This window comes from Mesoplodon densirostris, chromosome 7 (assembly GCF_025265405.1).
Source record: "Mesoplodon densirostris isolate mMesDen1 chromosome 7, mMesDen1 primary haplotype, whole genome shotgun sequence".
NCBI classification, from domain to species: Eukaryota; Metazoa; Chordata; class Mammalia; order Artiodactyla; family Ziphiidae; genus Mesoplodon; species Mesoplodon densirostris.
In genome coordinates, this window is record NC_082667.1 from 115,048,587 (window position 1) to 115,069,360 (window position 20,774).

A 20,774-nucleotide genomic window follows, 5' to 3' on the forward strand; every position below is an offset into this window, starting at 1 on the left:
TCAGAGAGTGATGTTCCTGAACGCAGGCTTACCTTTCAAACATGCTGGTAACAAAAGGCAGGCGAGAGATGGATGTTAGTTCAAAGGCGTTGTTCCCCCTTCCAGACAAGGTTGTCTCTTGTTCATGATCAGAGTGGCACTTATAAGTAGAGGAAGAATAAAGATGCAGGAGAGAGCTGTAGCCAATCTGCAAACGCGAAGAGAATCTGGAGAGCTTGTGTGGCTCTGCTGGGAGCTCTAGGGTCAGCTAAGAGGAAGACGCTTCCTCCTCTGATTCAAGGAGAGGGACGGGCAGGAAGGTGAAGATGAGGAGAAATTCGGATATGGAAAGAAGTTGAGGAAACTCACATCCATCAGGTGGTTCCAACCTTCTTAGCAAGGAGGGTTCTAGGAAAGGAAGTGAGGATGCTGCTTACCTACGTAAGTCAGAATGGAAAATACCACTGCCCCCTTCGGGCTGCTTGGCAAACTCCTACTAATTCGTCAGGACTCAAACTGCCCCCGCTAGCCTCCGATGGGTCCAGGCAGAGCTGGGGGCTCTGTCATCTGCACTTGTTCAGTTACTCCTCTCTGATGCATCAGCCACATGATACTGCAATGACTTTTGTTTATGTCTCTCTCCCCCTCTAGACTGGAGTCCTCCATGGCAGACACCACATCTTACTTGCCTTAGTTTCTCAAACATCTAACCTAGTACAAAATGACATTCAGTTAATGTGTGTTGAACGAATAAACACATTACTCAGTAAGTCATACATAAAAGAATTGCAATTCAGATCCAGAAAGGCTGGGGAGTAGCATTTTAGAACTAGCATCCTAAATGTCTAGGTTCATTTCGGATCAAAACAGTCTGCTCGGGCCTCCCTGGTGGCGCAAGTGGTTGAGAGTCCGCCTGCCGATGCAGGGGATACGGGTTCGTGCCCCGGTCTGGGAGGATCCCATATGCTGCGGAGCGGCTGGGCCCATGAGCCATGGCCGCTGAGCCTGCGCGTCCGGAGCCTGCGCGTCCGGAGCCTGTGCTCCGCAACGGGGGAGGCCACAACAGTGAGAGGCCCGCATACCGCAAAAAAAAAAAAAAAAAAAAACAGTCTGCTCTTGGGAAATTACCCTAACTGCTCTGTATCTAATAACCCAGGCTCTGAAAAATGGGAACCACAGTCCATGGAACTGTGAGCTTCATTAGTGAATCCCAGTAAAGGGCTTTTTAAGTGGCAAAGCAGATGATTACAGAAAATGCCTCTGAGGGAGCAGGATGACAAAAATGTGTCTCCAAGACAGTGAAGCAGCTTCCTTCCAGGATTTCCACCACATTTCACTCTAACACAAACAGTTACAGAGAATGCAGGGCCCTCTCAGAGGCCCTAGCATCACTAGGTCCCAAGCTTATGTGTTGACCGAGTTCAGGAACTGCTGTGAAAGAGTATCTGTGAGAAAGCACAAGAGTCCTGCCATGCAGCGCTTCCCAGCTCGGGGCCACCCCACTCCCTGATTAACTTCACTTGCAGCTTTTCCTATTGTTCTGTCCTGTGGCTCCTGATTTCCACCTTCAGAGCATCACCAGATCACTCAAATGCCTTGACCTTTGGAAATACACTTGTGCTCCCGGGAAGTACATGATCATTTATCACTGCCATTTATCAAGTGTTAGCGAGATAAATAGATATGTGCTAAACCCCAGAAGCAGCCACCAGCCCATGTGCACAAGATGTGATACAATATAGTCCAACTGAGCAAAAACAATATTGACACTGAACAATAAGATGTGTTAATATATGGGTGTGTTCTGAGGATTTAAAAAAATTTATGATTGACATATTTTTTAGTTATTTCTAAGGCTATAGAAATCTAAGACATAATGTACTTTAGATGGGTGGTCATAATGCAGAGGAGCATTGCTATGGAAAAGTTTAGAGAGACGGTAATTCTAAACATCTGTTTTATATATTATTATAATTCCCCTCCACACACATAAATAAACAAATACGCACACACGCAAATCTACCTCTGAAGTTGACTTTGCTTAAGATACACTCATAATTAGTTTGCCTCCCAGTATGCACACTCCAGGTTAGCAGTACCTGTGATAAAAACGGGTAAAAATGGTCTGGGATTTTTAATTGTCACAGTTAATCACAAGGTATCTATACACTGGAGAACAGATCAGAGTTGTAAAGAATAGGAGGAGGGGGCTTCCCTGGTGGCGCAGTGGTTGAGAGTCCGCCTGCCAATGCAGGGGACACGGGTTTGTGCCCCGGTCCGGGAGGATCCCACATGCCGCAGAGCTGCTGGGCCCGTGAGCCATGGCCACTGAGCCTGCGCGTCCGGAGCCTGTGCTCCGCAATGGGAGAGGCCACAACAGTGAGAGGCCCATGTACAGCAAAAAAAAAAAAAAAAAAAAGAATAGGAGGAGGAAAAAAATGGGATTAGAAGGGAGGAAAAGAGCATAAAGCAGAAAGACAGATAAGAAGCAGAAAGTATTAGTAGTTTAGTATTAGTCGGTTTCAGTCAGTGGTCCCAATTCCTTCCCATACTGATCATGAATCCTTATTCAAACACTGCCAGAGTAGGGGCATTTCAGGTTTGAGGAGGGATTTAAATGACTATATACCTGATACTGAAGATGCTTTGATTTTCTAAAACTGCAGGCTGCTTTCTTATTAACAAAGCAGTTAACAGTCAGCCGTTACTCCCCAATATTAAATGCAGAATATTTGATGCTACCGTGATTAAAACTCTGGTTGGGATCTACATTAGCTAGTTGATCTTCATGTTAGCCACTCAGAGCTCTTTTGAAACTTATAATTAGTTGGGAGAGAGATAAAATGATGGCATTTTCTTATTACTGATACAACTTTGGGGTCCACACAAAAGGCTGAATGGCCTTTAGTCAAGGGTACTGTATGTGGAAGCCTTTCAGTTGTTGGAAAATTAGAGCCAAAGACTTCAAATATGACCTCTAACTGGAAAGCCGTATGATTCAATGAACTCAAAAGAAGATCACCAAGGTTATTCTATAATATGGACATCACTGGGACCTCCCATCCCTGCTGGAAAGCCCTCTTGTTCATTACATGGGAGAAACTGCTGAAAATGGTCACTTCTACTCTCACTCAAACACTCTGCAGTGTTCCTTTATGCTGCCTGGGCCCCAAGGGCCTAACTATGTGCCTTGAGGATAAACTCCCCTGGCCCCAGCTCATCACTCAGACACACCTGTCTGTAGTGGGTCTTAGCTTGTGTCCTTTTCTGGCCAAAGTCAATGTAGACATTTTAGAGCTCAGCGCATCTTAGACAGTTGGGGTCACCTCTCCCATCAACAACCAAACAGAGAACATAAAGCTTCACAAAAAAGAGTAAACTGTTTAACCAACACATCATCAGTGTTACAGATATAAATTAGAAGAGTTCGGAGGCACCTGGTTTTTTTGAGGTCTAGAACTTCATGAAGTCCATGCACTGAACCTGAAGAGATTCAAGTCCAGAGAAAATAAAGAATAGGGTGAAAGGAAGACCAGCCCTTAGAGAAAAAGCGGAGGGGAGCAGACAGGCTACATCATGATTCAAACTTCCATTATTCAACTAATCAAATGTGGGGTATATCAAAAGCAACCATAATGAAAAGTAGAAACACTCACTGTGTACCCTTAGAATCCAAGACCTCTAGAAAAATATGAGATGCTTTTACATTTATAGATTTACAGATATGCAGGCTCAGGCTGCTAGGTGGCTGACTTTTATTTTATTTTTTAGAGAAGCAGAAAATAAAGTGATCATTTTAGGGAAGCCTGTATTTATTATTTTTTGTCTATGACTTTCATTTTTTTATTTTATTAAAATACATACTATTTTAGAGTGAAGGAGAAGCAAAGCCACAACCAAAACTTAAGGGCCAATTTCTGAAAACCAAGTTAAACTATGAAATTCTCCTCTTTTTTTTTCCTTAAAAAGCTTTCAGGGGCTTCCCTGGTGGCGCAGTGGTTGAGAGTCCGCCTGCCGATGCAGGGGACACGGGTTCGTGCCCCGGTCTGGGAAGATCCCACATGCCGTGGAGTGGCTGGGCCCGTGAGCCATGGCCCCTGAGCCTGTGCGTCCGGAGCCTGTGCTCCGCAACGGGGGAGGCCACAACAGGGAGAGGCCCACGTACAGCAGGAAAAAAAAAAAAAAAAAAGCATTCAAAGAGAGAAAACTAATCTCTTGTATGGCAAAATGTATAAAAATGCACAGTATTCATTGATAAGGGGTTTTGATCCAATTATCCAAATAACTGCCTCTGTTTCTCCTGCCTGTCTATGCATTTAAATTCATGTTTTGTCAATTATTTCATGCTTGTTGGTTGTGTCTCCCAAACCAATCTCCAAATACTTGAAGGCTTTTCTTTTATCCATCTTAATCTCTTGCCATGCCTACTATGGTTGGCGAGCATCCCAGAGAGTCACTAAAATGCCTCACACAAACCCAACTTCTGCTTTTCCTAAGGTACGATAGATTAGTTGACCAGTGCTTCGTGTAAGTGTCACTAGGGAAATTCTCCGTTTGAAATCATTACTCTGTACCTTCTTTCATTTGTATTGAAGTCATTATAACTTTTCAAAGCATTTTTACAGTGACCATTGCATTTTGGTATTTGTTTCCTGAGCATGCCTCAAAGAACATTACAACCACAAATCTGAGGACAATCACCTCACCCACCAATGAAAGTTATGTCCAGAGTCTTGGAGCCTTTTGGTAAACTGATATAACTGGTCATTCTCACTCCAGGCAAGTAGGTGTCCATTACAATGCACCTGGCTAGAATACAATGGCAGTCAGCACTCGAGACAGACAGTGCTCAAGTCACAAGTTATATCAACTCCAACTGTAGAAGAATCCAGAAGGTCAAAATACAGGTCTCCTTAATCCTTGTAACGTTGAGAGAAGAGGTCAGTGTCCTTCAATGAACCCCTCAAGTAATGTGTCCACCGTGTGTTTGGCTTCCTCCCATCCTGACATTTCCTCATAATTTAACATTCCTGCTAAGGCAGAAATGAAAGCTGAATGTTTCACTGGAGCTAAGTCATGCTGACAGCGACAGCAACTGACAGGAGATTAAAAGAAACCAAAGATACCACACTGAAAATGTCTCATCAAGGTCACCCACTCATGATAAGGCAAGTGGAGAGTGAGGGAGAAATACAGGCTTATCACTTGAGAATCAACAGAGACAACTACATTATCTAATTATTCCTCTTCACTCCCATCTCCTCTAGCCTCCTACTCCTACACACATGCTATCAAGCAAGTCCAGTATTTTACAATTACTATAGGGTACATCTCCTTGGCAATCCAAGGTACCACTGCGGTGAAGGCACCGCCACCAACCTCCCCGGTCCTGCCAAGCAGAAGCAGCCTCTCCCCGTGGCACTCTGTTCACTCCTTTACTACCATATGACTTTCTCCCCGCAAGCTGTGAGCCCTTCATGTGTTTGAAGCACACCTTCCTCTTCTTTCTATCTACCTGCATGGTGACAGAGCAAGCCAGCTACCTACTAAAATTCATGATTCTCCTGCTCTCATAGAGTTGCTGCTGAGAAGCTTCTACCAAGCCATGGACTAGGCTTTTCAGGTTCATTTACACCTAGGTGCGGCCATGTGACTAGTTTTAGCCAATGGAAAATGAGCAGAAGTGATGTATGTCCCTTCAGGGTGTTTACAACACACCACATCTCCATGCTCTCTTCTGCCTGCTGCTAGCTAGATGCAGAAGTTAAAAGGGCTCAGCTGCTGGCGGAGCTATGTGATGGAAAGACCTGGGTCTCCAGATCACTGCACTGAAGAAAGCTACTACTGACCAGAAACAATGTACTGGATTATTACAAGAGAAAGAACTATACTTCCTTTCTTTTTTTTTTTTTTTTTTAGCGGTACGCAGGCCTCTCACCACTGTGGCCTCTCCCGTTGCGGAGCACAGGCTCCGGATGCGCAGGCTCAGCGGCCATGGCTCATGGGCCCAGCCGCTCCGCGGCATGTGGGATCCTCCCAGACCGGGGTACGAACCCGTGTCCCCTCCATCGGCAGGCGCACTCTCAACCACTGCACCACCAGGGAAGCCCCTATACTTTCATTTAAAAAAAAAATCTTTATATATTTTTGGGTTGTCACTGGAGTGTACCCTAACTAATACATGAGCCTAACACAGTGGCATACATAGACATTCAAAAGATGGTGAATAACTGAATAGGGTATTCACCCATTTGCCTATGAAAGAACCTGATTACTTTGTACTTTTCCAGGAAAGATTAATTATGGATTACATCTCATGCAATTATATCCAATAATTGTTGTTATGGAAATCATCTCGAATGCTATATGAAACAGACTGATGTTAGTAGAACTTTATTTAATCTTATAGTTGTTTCTTCATATTCATAGACACATATTTAAATTTTGTTGCTGTGGGAGAATGTTGAGGTTGTCATGGCAACAGGTTAAAGCAACAGAGTGTATGTGATGTACTGGGACGCTTAGTGCTAGCCATGCCAGCAAAAACATAAAATAATTATATTATACAGAAAGAACTGTACTAAAGGTAATGGTGTGATAGTGTGTCTTTCACCTCCTAGGAACCGTAATTTAACACACTGATTTGTTAACAATTTTGATAATATTGTCAGTCCTGAAAGGAAATGAAGTTTAGACTAAGGATGAGATTATTGGTAGAGGATCATCACTCAATTTCCGGCTGCCTAGAAAAATACACACACGCACACACACACACACACAGAGGAAAAGAGAGAGGGAGAGAGACAGAAAGGGGGCGGGGAGAAAGAGAGAAAGAAATGGACAGAGAGAGGAGATAGGGCCTACACAAGTAAAATCTGATAAAGTTGATGAATTGAGGGGACAATAAATTTAAAGCAAGCAATCAAATTAAACCCCTTCTGAGCAGAGGTTTTTGAGAAAATTTAAGTAATTACCCCAACTCCCTGATTTACTTCACCACGCTGGCAGAGCCTTTATTGATCCCTTCTCTGTGGACCAGGGGCCTATTTCTCTGCAATATATTTGCTACTGATTTAAGTTATCATCATTCTCTTATGAAAATTAAATGCTTCAAGCAGGGCTATTCTATCTCCCCCAGGGTTATTACTCTTCTCTCTGAGGGATCTCAAGGCTTCAAAGTGTCCAGAAGCAGTAATCACGAGACAGCACAAATGGCAGGTGTCCTGGATTATCATGCAGGATCCAGAATAAAAGAGAAAAGAAATGGGCTTGAGTTCACGGGCTGTGGCATGCTGGGGCAGGGCAGTGTGATGGGCCAGAGAGATCTGGGGAGACTAATATTTTTAGCTGTTCTTTGGATGGGTCATATAAAACAGTAAAGAAACAGTTCCCCTGACTTCTTTTCTCACTAAAGCCCTAGAGATAACTCAGGAAAACTTTCAACTCTAAGAAAAAAGAAAGAAGATGGCGTCCCTACTTTTAGTCTTTATTCCCCTTTCCTTCCCATCTCATGCTATCATTTCTGTTTATATGTGCTCATTAAATAATGTCTTCTCCAGACCCCTCCTAGTTTTATTCAGAAACTATATTGGCCAATTTCCTAGAGAAGAAACCCAAGCTTTGAGAGTCCTTCCCACCCTGGGACAGGCTGATCCATCCAGGAAAGAGATTCTGATCCTGAGAGAAGTCGTTACTATATTGAGAGGCGTGACACAAAGGATGCAGACTCTGGACCCCACCTGCAATGGCACAACCCATTTCAAGGCAGAATGAAAAAGGCCTATGCAAACATAAAGAGGAACTGAATTCAATCACAATGCCAGACGGTCTCGGGCGGCCCCTCCACTGCTCCTGGTGCAAACCAGGGTCAAAGACATCTGACGTGGCTCAGTAGAAAGAGGAGATCAATAATGCTAAAGAGAAGCATCTGCAGTAAGAAGCAAATCACTGCAAATTTAAATAAAATGTCCTCCACGGGCAGGACTCCTGATGGAAGCCCTACATCTGCCATGTCGACCTTGTCACTGGGACTCCCCCTGGTCCTTGTGGGGAGAGACTGAGGGAGGGGCAAGGAAAGAAAAAGCTGGAGCCGGGGATGGTTACAGTACTGTGTTGACTTCAACCGAGAAGCCCCAAAGAGTGCAGTGCCCATCTGGCCAATCCAAGGAGAAAACACTGATAATGTGAACTATTTTTAGAATGACAGGGATAAACTACACGTCAGTCTCAGAAGAGACTGGGATGTAGCTAAATGAGGTTATTAACAGTAGGATAAACAGAAAGCAAATTTCATTTAATGACTTAAATGTATTGAGAACTTATTACATGAGCCAGATACATCTGACTAATAAGGAAACTAAAGCTCAAAGATTGTAAGCAGTAAGTCAAGGACTCACACCAAGGTCTGCCTCCCTATAAAGTCAGACAGTAATCTAAACCCCAGTGTTAAGGACTCATCTGCAAATACAACATGTTTCGAGGCCATTCTCTTCCTCATGTTCTTCAGAGTGTCAGGGTTACTGGCGCACACTTGGCCTGTCTGGATTCACAGGAACAAGAACAAATACCTCTGAAGGCGAGTGAGATACTTAGGCAGAGAGTGGAGGCATAAAACAATGGATGCTAGAGAAATGTAGAAAGCAAGGAGATTTCAGCCTAGTACTACACCATTTGCTTCCCTTGACTGAGTCTGCTTAGAGAAAATTGGGTTGTTGACTTAAAGCAATCAACTGGTAAATTCTACTGTGGGTTACTCAGACCTCGACATCTTTGTTGTCATTTGCTGTTGTTCAATATATGGCCTATCATTGTGAGGACCTACACTGATGGAAGCAGGAATAATGCAGGAGCCAGAGAGTTGACTGCCAGGATATAAATTCCACATCAGGAGCACATTTCCCAGGGCCCTTTCGCCAAGGGAAATGGTCTTGAGTCTCCCCAGCCTGCTTGACCCATTTCACAGAGGCCACCCAAATAGTAAAATGGAAAAATTCTAAGTGACCAATATCCATTTTGTTTTACTTGTGGTTAAATATTAACTTTCTGTTTTATGAAGAAAACTAGCATTTACTGAGCAGGTACAATGCACATTCCCTGCACTAGGTGACTGATACACATACTATTTCATTGACTTTTCACAACAACCTTTTGAGGCACTACATGCCTACCTAGCAGCTGATGGAACTGAAGGCTACAGTGATGGATTTGCCTAGAGCCAGGACCTATGGGTTGCATGGGGCTTCAAGCCAATGTTCTCAAGACTTTCAAAATCAGTACTCTTTTCCTTCTATGCTCTTCCTCGGTCCTCTTTAATGATGTATGCCCTTGCCACACCTCTGGGTCATCCTTCTAAACTTTAGAAGTCATAGTTCAATAGAAGGTATATTATTATTGAGCTGAAAAAAATCATACTGAAATAAATGTGCATCCAAGAAGTAAACGCCTTGCCTAAACTCCTCAACTAAGTGCGTTGCCACTCCTTTCTCTCTTTCAACTAAAATTGAAATATACAAGAATCATTCCAATTACTTGAAGGTTTGGGTTAGCTGATTCCATATTTCCAGACTTAGTGAGAAGCTTTTCATGTCCAAAGAACCTTTCGTGGATAATGGCTATTTGGGAAAGGATCTCAGATGAGCAGATGTAATGCATTCACGATTGTTCCAACCCTGGGAAACAGAGTGAAAGGGAAAGAGCAGGGACCCGGGAGCCATCCAGATCTGAACGAGAACCATGACTTCACCATTGGGTGAAACTGAGCAAGTCTTTTCCCTTCTCTGTACCTCAGTCTCTTCATCTTTAAAATCAGGATGATGCTACCAACCTCAAAGTGGTGCTGTGAGGATCTACTGAGATGACCTACACAAAAAGCTTGGCACATACACATACCCACTCAAACTAGACACTAAAATTTTAAACTTTTAGAAACGAAAAGCTCAGTTTCTTTCTCAATCCCTTTTGATATAGCTGTTTATTGATATAGCTGTCTACTTTGCTTGAATAAGATGGGGTGAGGGCAGGCACAGTGCCCACTGCTGGTCCAGGGGAGAGTCCATCTTGGGAGGAAAGGAAGTATCCATTGTTTTGATTCTCACTTTCTGCAATATTCATTGGGAAAAGAGGGAGGAGAGACCCTCTAACTTCCACAGCTAAACAAAAATGACTTTTGAATTCTCTGCCGTTTTAATATTATCAGTGTTACTATTACGTTCCGGGGATGAAACACAGGGAAAGCTGACAGTGTATCTTTCCTGGATGCCAAGCAGAGCATAATCAGACAGCATCTTTATTTACTGAGCACCTATTATGTGTTCACAGCTCAGCAGCCCAGCAACTAATTCAGATCAGCTTCACCCCAGTGGGATAAAGTTTGAGCCATGCATGATAAAGCTTGAATTAAATGCTTTTTTAGAAGGAAGGAAGAGGACACCAGACCCCATTCGGGGAGGGACGTCTCAACCTCCCCTAAAAGGAAGTCTTCTGTGTGGACCCAGGTGCTGCTGAGGGGGGCCTGGTGGTTCGGCAGGGGATAAAAGACTCTCTGGAGGCCCTCTGACCCCAGCTGTCCCACGGGAAATGAGCGAGGAGGCTGCTGGCTGGCAGACAAGCAGGTGTGCCCTTAAGAAGCCATGGAGATTAGCTGGGGCTTATCCAAACCTCTGCAGGAAGCAAATCTCTCCTGGCTTCTCAGGAGACCCCAGCGCTCCTCTGGCATCAAATAAGCCAGACACAGAATGGACGTCAACTTGGCCTTTTGTGAACCCCGGGCCCCAGCATGGAAATCTGGACACGATCACACTTACCAGGGCCCCCAAGGAAAACGAGGTTTTGAAGAATACGTTTAGAAAAAGGAAGAGGGAGGAAAAGAAATGACTGCAAGGTAGGAGCACATGTAGAGGCACCTTACTTGTGCTTGGATCTCTGTACTGGGGATCATTTTTGCCCCACCCCCCAAATTTAACCAAAAGTTACTTCATTTGCTTGAAAATATGGCTTCTCGGGAAAATAGGTGGTATCTGCTCTTCAGCAAAGGTAAAGGCCAGAAGACTCAAAGGCTGAGAGAGCTCCCCTTCTCAGAAGCCCGAAGGGAAGCAAATTAGCTCTGTGAGCCGAGGAAGGAGGGCGAGACGGGGCCCCCATTAGGACAGAACACACTCACTTTACTCTATGTCCAGGTCTAATGATGCAGGGAAGGCGCTGGCTTTAGACCCACATCACTTAGCTGTGCGTTGGAGTCCTGTTCCTGCTGTGTATAAGCTGTGTGGCTCTGAACAAGGCACTTCAACGCTCCAAGCACCAATTTTCCCATCCTAAGAGGAGTCTAACAATGGCTCCTTCATGGAGCCATTTGAGCATTAAACAAGATAATTTACATAAACATATGACACAGGACCCAGCACACAGAAGGTGTCCAGTAAAAGTTAGTTTTGCCCCTTCTTTCGACAACCCAATTCTCTATGCAAAACAGCAGATAAAATCCCTACATTTGTAGAAACCCATTCCCAGTGAGGGTAAGTCACATTCCCAAACCTCATTCAGATGGAAATAGTAGAGGTGCGAACCCAGATTTCCCTGATGCCCTTGCCAGGCCTTGCTGTTTGATTGGCACCGTAAAGATGACCCAATACCCAGACTCAGAAAGGTCAAATGATGGCCACAGCAGAGGCAGGCCTCAGAGCCAGACACTGGTACACCTCAGGCCACCTCCTGCAGGGGTGTCCACCAGGGAGGCTGTCCTTGTAACTGCCTCTCCCATGGCAGAAACCCACCCAGGAAACGTGTGGGATGTATGGGGTTTGGGGTATAGCGTGGTACTCGTGGTTTCAGCTAATAGTGTAAACAAGAGCTCTCTTGTCTTTCAAGCTGGTTGTGCCTCACACATATACAGGCACACGACAACTGGCTCTGGAATGGCTGAGATGCAGAGAAGACGTCCTTGATTCAATAACAACAACAACAACTATAATAGGAATTTTGTTTTCAACTCAGCCCCTGCCCTCCCTGCCTTCACATGTGGCATGAGCAGGAACATAACTGCAAAGGTGGCACAGCGGTCTCTCTACCCAACTCTCAGGTCGTTTCTGAGGCAGGAAGGTTCTCGGGGAGAGGCCGGATGGGGGTGAATCTTGTCTTTATTTCTTCCCAGAAGTGGCTGAATTTCTACTCCTATTTGAAATGTCCTATCAATCACCAATACCTAAACTTTCATCATTTTAGAACTAGAAGGAAACTTGTACACACTCTCATTTTATAAATGAGGAAACTAAGGGAGACACAGAGGTGTGGAATAAGTTTCCCAAGGCCAGCTAGCAATCCAGTGCCCACCTCCTCCACTGGCTGATGCAGGGTTTCAGGGACCCACGTGCATGGCAGAACAACCTTGACCAATCATTTTCATCATGATGGAGGCTCACGGCGCATACAGCTCATGGGAAAGGCACTAGGGGTCAAGTGGGATGAGAACACAATTAGTGTGACAAATATTCAAATATGCCATTAAACATCCTCAGGAAAACATAAATACATAAAATGCCAAAAAGCCCTTGAAACCAGTATGACATTTTTTTTTATTTCAGAGATTTCTTTTTGGGTCCCCAAGACAGTCTGCTATAATTATTATTATGGAAATGGCAAATCACTATAAATATAGTCTTTGATTTAGTCTCATCATGTCTGATAAAGTTGTTGCATTCAACTATAATTTACTGAGCACCTACTATGTGCCAGGTATATTCTAAGTGCTAAGAATAAAAAGATGAACAGCCACAGTCTCTGTGCTCAAGAAATTCAGTGTCTAGGAAGGGGTAAAAACAAGCACTGCAGAAAATACATCAAAGACCTAAATGTAAGACTGAAAACTGTAAAACTCTTAGAAGAAAATGTAGGGGAAAAGTTTCGAAACAGGATTTGGCAATGACTTCTTGGATGTAACATTAAAAGCCAAACAGATAAAGAAAAAAAAGAGATAAATTGGACTACATCAAAATTTAAAACTTCTATGCATTAAATGACATGATTAACAGAGTGAAAAGGCAACCCACTGAATGGAGAAAAATATTTACAAATTGTGTATCTGATAAGGGACACAGAATATATAAAGAACTCCTCCAATTCAACCACAAAACAAAGAACTCGGTTCAAAAATGGGCAAAGGACTTGAATAGGCATTTCTCTAAAGATGACACACAAATGGCAGATAAGCACATGAAAGGATGATCAACATCACTAATCATCAGGGAAATGCAAATCAAAACTCCAATGAAATACCACCTCACACCCATTAGAATGGATACTATCAAAAAAACAGAAAGTTTAAGTGTTAGAAAAGATGCGGAGAAATCAAAACTCTTGCACACTGTTGGCGGAATGTAAAACGATGCAGCCAGTGTGGGAAACAGCGTGATGGTGCCTCCGAAACTTAAAAATAGAACTACCATTTGATTTCACAATCTCACTTCTGGGTACATGCCCAAAAGAATTGAAAATAGGGTCTTAAAGAGATACTTGTACATCTGTGCTTATGGCAGAATTTTCCACGATAACCGAAAGGTGGAAGTGATCCAAGTGTCCATCAACAGATGAATGGATGAAAAAAAAATGTGATATATACATACAATGGAATATTACTGAACTTCAAGAAAGAAGGAAGTTCTGATACACACTGCAATATGGATGAACCTTGAGGACAGTATGCTAAGGGAAATAATCCAGTCACCAAAAATCCAAATACTATATGATTCCAGTTCTATGAAGTACTTAGAGCACCTGTCATTTACAGAGGCAGAAAGTAGAATGACAGTTGCCAGGGCAGGAGAGGGAGGAATGGGCAGTTATTGATCCACGAGTGCAGAGTTTCACTTCTGTGAGATGAAAACATTTCTGTGAACGGACCGTGATGATGGTAACGTTAATACCCCTGAGCTGAACACCTAAAAATGGTTAAGATGGTAATTTTTATACTATATGTATTTTACCGAATTTTTAAAAATACAGGCACTGCAGTCACCATCATCAGTAAACTCATCAGGAGGTAACTTAAGTCTCTGGTGCCCCAGCTACATGGCAAGAGACCAGGCTAGGTTTAGGGTCCAATAGAAACCACTCGCAAAATTATTAAGACTCTGTGAAAGTGTGGAACACTGACAGAAGAGGGGACCCCGTGTGGAAGAAAGCTGATCACCTGCAGAGTCCTGCCAAGTCTTCCTTGCAGACCATAAGCCTCACCAGATGGTTTATAAAAACCGATCACGCAAAATTTCTCCATTAACAGCTAGAAATCATTTTAAGTGCCATTGTCAGAGGAGAGACATAGTAGGACAAATGAAAAAGTTCCAAATCATTAACTTTTACTCTTGACTGTTAAGAGCTTTTGCTTGGTGTTCTCAGAGGAGGACAGCGGATACTGAGGTGAACTCTGTAGTTATTTGTTTAGAAAATGGCTGGTAAGGACTTACCAGTTTCTTTCTAAGAGATCCTCCAGGCTCTCGGTTCCCCTTGAGTAGGGAATTTTTCCTGGAGCGCTACCGTCCTGGAGAGATGAGTCCAATGTGGAACACCAGCATCTCTACTGAGAGGGCACACGAGAAAGACAAATTACCCAAGGCAAAGGTGAAATGATTTTCCCAAAGTTCCAACATTTATAAACTTCATGAAACTCATGGATGCCCTTAAAAAGCCACACCTCTACCCACAGCATTTACCAATCTCCCTTTTTTGTCTCTTCTTTGGGCCAAGTGCTGTGCTGAGCTGGCGGGTATAGAGAAGTAAGATGCAATCCCTGCTTCCAATAACTTGACATCCTCAGCTGTGAGAAAGCATTAAAGTATCAATTACACCGTCGTAATACAGGAGATACTGTGGTTTTGTCTGCATAAACTAAAGAAAGCACAAGCACCAGCACACCTCCCCTTGTGCCACTTTCAGATGAGAAAGGTAAAGCTCAGAGAAACAAAAGGTTAATCAAGGAGCGAGCGCCATGTCATGCGTTTTGCTTGCTGATGCGGCTGCCTCAAATTCACGTTCCCCGGTACCCAGCATCCCTCTCCCTAGATGCCCAGTCTGTGTCTGGAATTGGTCGGAGCGCAAAGCTGCGGCTGAGAGCACAGGATTCCCTCCCTTTCCAAGCCTGTCAGCCTCCCAGAGAGGAGACACTCCCTGATCCTTGGTCACAGAATGTATGGCCATACCTTTGATCAGAAAGGCCAGTAGCTAGCGAGTGCAAATGGCAAATCCATCAGCACCACCATTCAAACGGCAAGGCTGGCAGCGCTGTCTTCACGAATTAAATATGACACATCACGAGGATCCCGAGGTTCGGACAGACCTCACTGCCTGACATGCTGGGTCAGCCTAATTCCCAGCCTGTTTCAGATACCAAACAAATTATCACGCGTTCCATGATGATACCAAATTGTGTTTCTGTGTGTGTGTGAGTGTGTGTGTGTGTGTGCGTGTGTTCCAAAGCCTCCATGCAAGTGCATGATCATCAATTAAGTATTTATCAGACTCCCGCTGACCTACGAGGCAGAATCATCATCCTCCGGCTCTGGGAGCATCAGTATCAGCTATTTTTAAAAGGCTGCTTCTCTTCTTGGTCAGTGGAACCTATTTAAACCTGAATGAAGAGCCCTCACTATCTTTTGTACTGGATCCATCTACCAGGCTGAATGAGGCTTTTAGAACCAACAAGAACCAGATGGCCCTCCAAGAGCATTTTTGAATGTTTAGATCTGAGTCATTTGTATGCGGATATCTTCACAAAATAGCAATCTGGGTAACAGGCTCCAGGCTGAGTCCAGCTTTCCAGACAGCCCATCTTTGCCCACAATTGAGAAGACAGGCACAATATTGTAGGGTTCCACAAAAATATTACAGCATTTCTCTATATGTGTAGCATCAAATACAGGAAGAGTCCCCGTCAGGCTGTCACGACAATGTTAGTTCGCCACAACCACGTCCCTTCCCAATTATTTTTCTTTTTCCCACGGCACCTACAAGTTCTCCCCTAGCATAGGCCTAAAGCCAGCTTTGTGAATCAGCCAGCAGAGGGCACTACAAAACTGGTGCAATAATCCAAATCACCACAAATTCAGAGCCGGAAAAGATTTAGATTAATCAAAATGGGCTCCAGTTTTATTATGTGCTGGAAGGTCCTAGCCAGAAAGAGGAGGACCAGGGGAGGGAAGAGATGGAACCAGAAATGCACTGGTAGATGGGCCCGCTCATCTGAGGAAGAGGGAAGGCAGCAGAGTGAGTCCAGTATCAGAAATCCAACAAGAGGGGCAAACCTAGTTCAAGAGTGGGAAGTGATCGGGCTTCCCTGGTGGCGCAGTGGTTGAGAGTCTGCCTGCCAATGCAGTGGATGCGGGTTTGTGCCCCGGTTCGGGAAGATCCCACATGCCGCGGAGCGGCTGGGCCCGTGAGCCATGGCCACTGAGCCTGCGCGTCCAGAGCCTGTGCTCTGCCACAGGAGAGGCCACAACAGTAAGAGGCCTGTGTACCGCAAAAAAAAAAAAAAAAAAAAAAAAAAGTGGGAAGTGGTCAAAATTAAGGGGGTCAAGCCAGCACTGTGACTTCTCAGTATTTACCCCAGAGAAGGGAAAACTTATGTTTACACAAACACCTGTACATGGATATTTATAGCAGCTCTATATAGAACCACCCCAAACTGGGAACCATCCAAATGTCCTTCTGCCAGTGAATGGATAAACCAAACGTGTTACATCCATACACTGGAAAATCACTCAGCAATTTAAAAAGGACAAATTATGGATACATACAACAACACTAATGAACCTCGAAGGTTGAGTGAAAGAAGCCATTCTCAAGAAAAAGTTCCACTGCATGATTCCATTTGTACAACATGTTCAACGTCTCAGCACTGCCAGGGACTGGGGGTGAGGGGAGGCGGTGACTACGAAGGAAGAGCATGAAAGAATTTTCTGCAGTTGATGTAACTGCTCTGTGCCCTGCGTTTGGTGATGATTACATGAACGTGTATATGTGTTAAAATTCATATGACTGTGCAAGCAAGTCAGTTTCACTGCAGGTTAATTTAAAAAATAAATTTTTAAAAAGAAAAAAAAAGAGCCATAGGGGCTTCCCTGGTGGCGCAGTGGTTGAGAGTCCACCTGCCGATGCAGGGGACACGGGTTCGTGCCCCGATTTGGGAAGATCCCACATGCCGCGGAGCGGCTGGGCCCGTGCGCCATGGCCGCTGAGCCTGCGCGTCCGGAGCCTGTGCTCCGCAACGGGAGAGGCCACAGCAGTGAGAAGCCCGCGTACCACAAAAAAAAAAAAAAAAAAAAAAAAAAGAGCCATAAAAAAAATCAAAGGGGTAGAACTCGAGAGGCAGGATGGGATACGTAGATAAAGAGTGAGATCTAGCAATGGTCCTTATTCAGAATGTAGGTAAAGGGCAGAGGCCCAGAAGCAGAGTTGAGCCCCCGGGGACAGGCTGCCGGGGATCAGGTGAGAAGACGGGGCTCCCCGCTGCTGACTGGTTGAGGTGGGGTTTCCGCTGAATACCAGCAGCTCAAGTTGAAGGTAACAGAGGAGCCAAGGGGACCCACATGGTGTTGACTGAGCGCAGAGGCTGACGCTCAATGCTCCTGCAGCCCCAGGGGTTCTGCTCAGCCCTAGGAGCCCACATCCATGACACTGCAGAGCCGCCCCAAGTCACTGCCCCAACCCACTCGCTGGCAAGGAGGGGCTCGTCAGCTGTGGGCAGAGGTTTAGCTGAGAGCTCCAGTGACAGACAAAAGCTAGACAGACCTAATCTAACCCTCCCGTTCACAGACAAGAAACCTGAAAGAGCAAAGTCCCCCAAATCACACAGCTCATGAGCATCCCCAGGGGTCCTGAATCCCAGCCCTGGACCCTTTCCATCCTGCCTTGCACCGCTCGCTCATCAGTTCTCTAGCCTGGGATGGTATTTCTTCTCATCTGTCCTGGGTAGGTGAGACCATGTTTTGCACTTAAAAGATAACAAAACACAGGTGACTCCACAGCATTCCATGACAACACGTGGAAGAAGTCTCTACCTCACTTAAGCTTTGTTTGTCACTGTTACGCTTGTTCTTTTCTCATCCAAATTGCTCATTACTTCCTGTGTCTGATTTCTGTGTCAGCCTTCTCTTATTCATGCCATTAAATGCAAGATTGGATGGGATGGCTACAAAGACAGTCAAAGTTCTCACCTATCAAATCACCTCTTATGTCCTATCCACGTTTTTCATTTCCCTCGAGCTCTGGAGAGCTCAGAAGAGGGAGAAGTGTTATGGTTCCCTGGGATGGAATGTTACAAGAGAACAGCCTTGGGTACAGAAATCGAGGTCAAGGTACTGGCTCAGCTCTGCTAATAACTGGGTGTGAGGTTTCAGGTACGTCACTTCCTTTCTTGAGCGTGAATTTCCTCCTCTATAAAGTGAGCTGGTTGGATTGGAAAATTACTAAGGTAATGTTCAGTCCTATAACGTTACATGCCACATTTAGTCTTAAGTGTAGATGGCAAGTAACTATAAACTGATGCACAAAAGAACTGATTCGTTTCTGTAATTCAACAGATATCTTTTGCAGGTCTACTCTATTTTCAGGCTACACATTAGCCAGGAGGTATTTGACAACATATAAGAAATGAACACTGCCTTTAAGGACACATAACCTCACGGATCACAACAAGAGTCTAGGGTAAAGGATCCACTGTTCCACTTGGCCTCATGTGGGTCATTTGTTTAACCTCTCTGAACCCATTTCTTCATCTATAAATTGTGAATAATAATGGCTCCTTCTAGGAGTGAAAAATAAATGAGGGTATATTAGGTTTTATTATTAAGTCATTTATATTACTGTCCTGCCCTTTTGAAACAGCATTTTTCTTCTTACCCCATACTTTTTGGCACATAATCTCCATTTTTAATCTCTTCATCGCTTGAAGTTGAATTTTCTATTAATGCCTTGAGATGCAACTCATATTCCACTTTTCCACAAAGACGTACCTGTCTGCTCCAGCCAACACAATCTCCCTTGTCTCTGGTTTTCTGTTGCCTTTTTAAAAACACTGATGTGGTGTTTTCTACTGCTGCATAATTGACTTGGGTGTGTGTGGTTTAAACTCTCCTGAACTCCAGCTTACATGTTACCAAATGCCTCCAGAGACCTCAAATTCTACATACTTCAAGTAGAATCCACAATCTTGTCAAACCTCCTCTTTGTGGGCTCGTTTCAGTCTATAGTTTCTCAGTTGCTTGCACTAGATACCTAAGTATTTTTCATGTTTCTTCACCATAGCCTCCTCCAATCCATCCTATTAATTCCAACTCTCACGCATCCCTCAAATCAGCCTTTCTCATCTCCATCTTCTCAGCCCTCCTGGAGCATCTCTTGACTTAAGAGTAAGAGTCATGCAATAGCAGAGGGCAGAATGTATCAGTATCACCCCCCAGGCTTTTTCAAAATACCCCTATTTACCTTCCCATCGCCTCATATGCCATCAGAAACTCGGGGGAGGGAAAAGACAGAAGACTAAGGAAAAAACTGGGCTTGTGTATCCTGCAAAACTTCCCAGGTTATTCTGATACACTGCCCATCACTGCTGAGAACCACTGTTTTAACCTTTCTCCTCTCCAATCCCTTCCCCCTCTACTGCCCAAATTACTTTTCAAAACCTCCAATTATAATGGCTCCTCACTACCTCTCAGAAACAAGCAAACAAACAAGAGATTTTCAGTCTGGCTTTCACGTTCTGGTTACCGGCCACTTTCCTGACTGGGTTTCCCCCCATTCCTTCCATGCCCCATGGGTTCTAGCCAAACCAAACTTGACCTTGTACCTCTAGACATACCACACCCTTCCACAACCCCGGGTCTTGATTCACGCCACCTCATCTTCTTGGGATTCCCTTCTGTTCTTGTCTACCCCTACCTGGGAAAATCCACTTGACTTTCAATGTCCAGACTAATGCCATCTCCCCCACAAAGTCTTCACCAATTTTCACCCTCTTCCAGGCAGAGTTAGTTATTCCCTTCTCTACACCTTCATCTCATTCTATTCACAGTGCTCATCTGTTGAGTAACAGCTCAGGTAGGCCATCTTTCTTGACTCCCTCCAATAGGATACGGGTCCCTCCTGTGGTCCCCTAAGTAACTGTTTATACCTCTGTTATAGTTACACCCTATTCTACTCTGTGTGTGTGTCGGGCGGGGGGGGGGGTTCATAACCCGTTTGTCTTCTAATTTAGACCGTGAACTCCTCAAAGACAGACACCATCTTATCCTTCTTTGAATCCGCAGCCTCAAGGAAGAATCTGGAATCTTACTGGGCACTTAATTAACATTTCAGTCAAGATCCAGATTATCACGGATGTAAAAAACAAACTATGGTTGCCAGGGGATAAGCGGGGGAGGGATAAATTGGGAGACTGGGATTGACATAAACACACTACCAAATATCAGATAACTAGTAAGAACCTGCTGTATAGGACAGGGAACTCTATTCAATACTCTGTAATGACCTCTATGGGAAAAGAATCTAAAAAAAAAAAGTGGATATAGGTATAACTGATTCACTGTGCTGTACACCTGAAATTAACACAACATTGTAAATCAACTATCCTCCAACAAAAATTTAAAAAAAAAAGACCCAGATTAGATAGTGTCCCCTCAGTAAGCATTTACCAGCTCTAAGCAGCAGCAGTGACTTCCTTCTGCCACCACAGCACACTGCCAATACCACCTTCTACTGCAAAAGCCTGTTTCTGAGTTCATATCCTTACCTAAGAGTGTAAGTACACTAAGGCT

At 44.3% G+C, this 20,774-nt stretch overlaps 1 long non-coding RNA gene across 1 annotated transcript in view; it reads right to left on the bottom strand.

Moving 5' to 3' along the window:
- The window catches only part of LOC132493191 (uncharacterized), a 92,210-nt gene extending 77,683 nt beyond the window's left edge, over window positions 1–14,527 (bottom strand). The window contains exon 1 of the long non-coding RNA XR_009532964.1: window positions 14,433–14,527. This is a non-coding gene — a long non-coding RNA (uncharacterized LOC132493191). The remainder of the gene's footprint in view (window positions 1–14,432) is intronic.
- Between the last annotated feature and the right edge of the window lie 6,247 nt (window positions 14,528–20,774).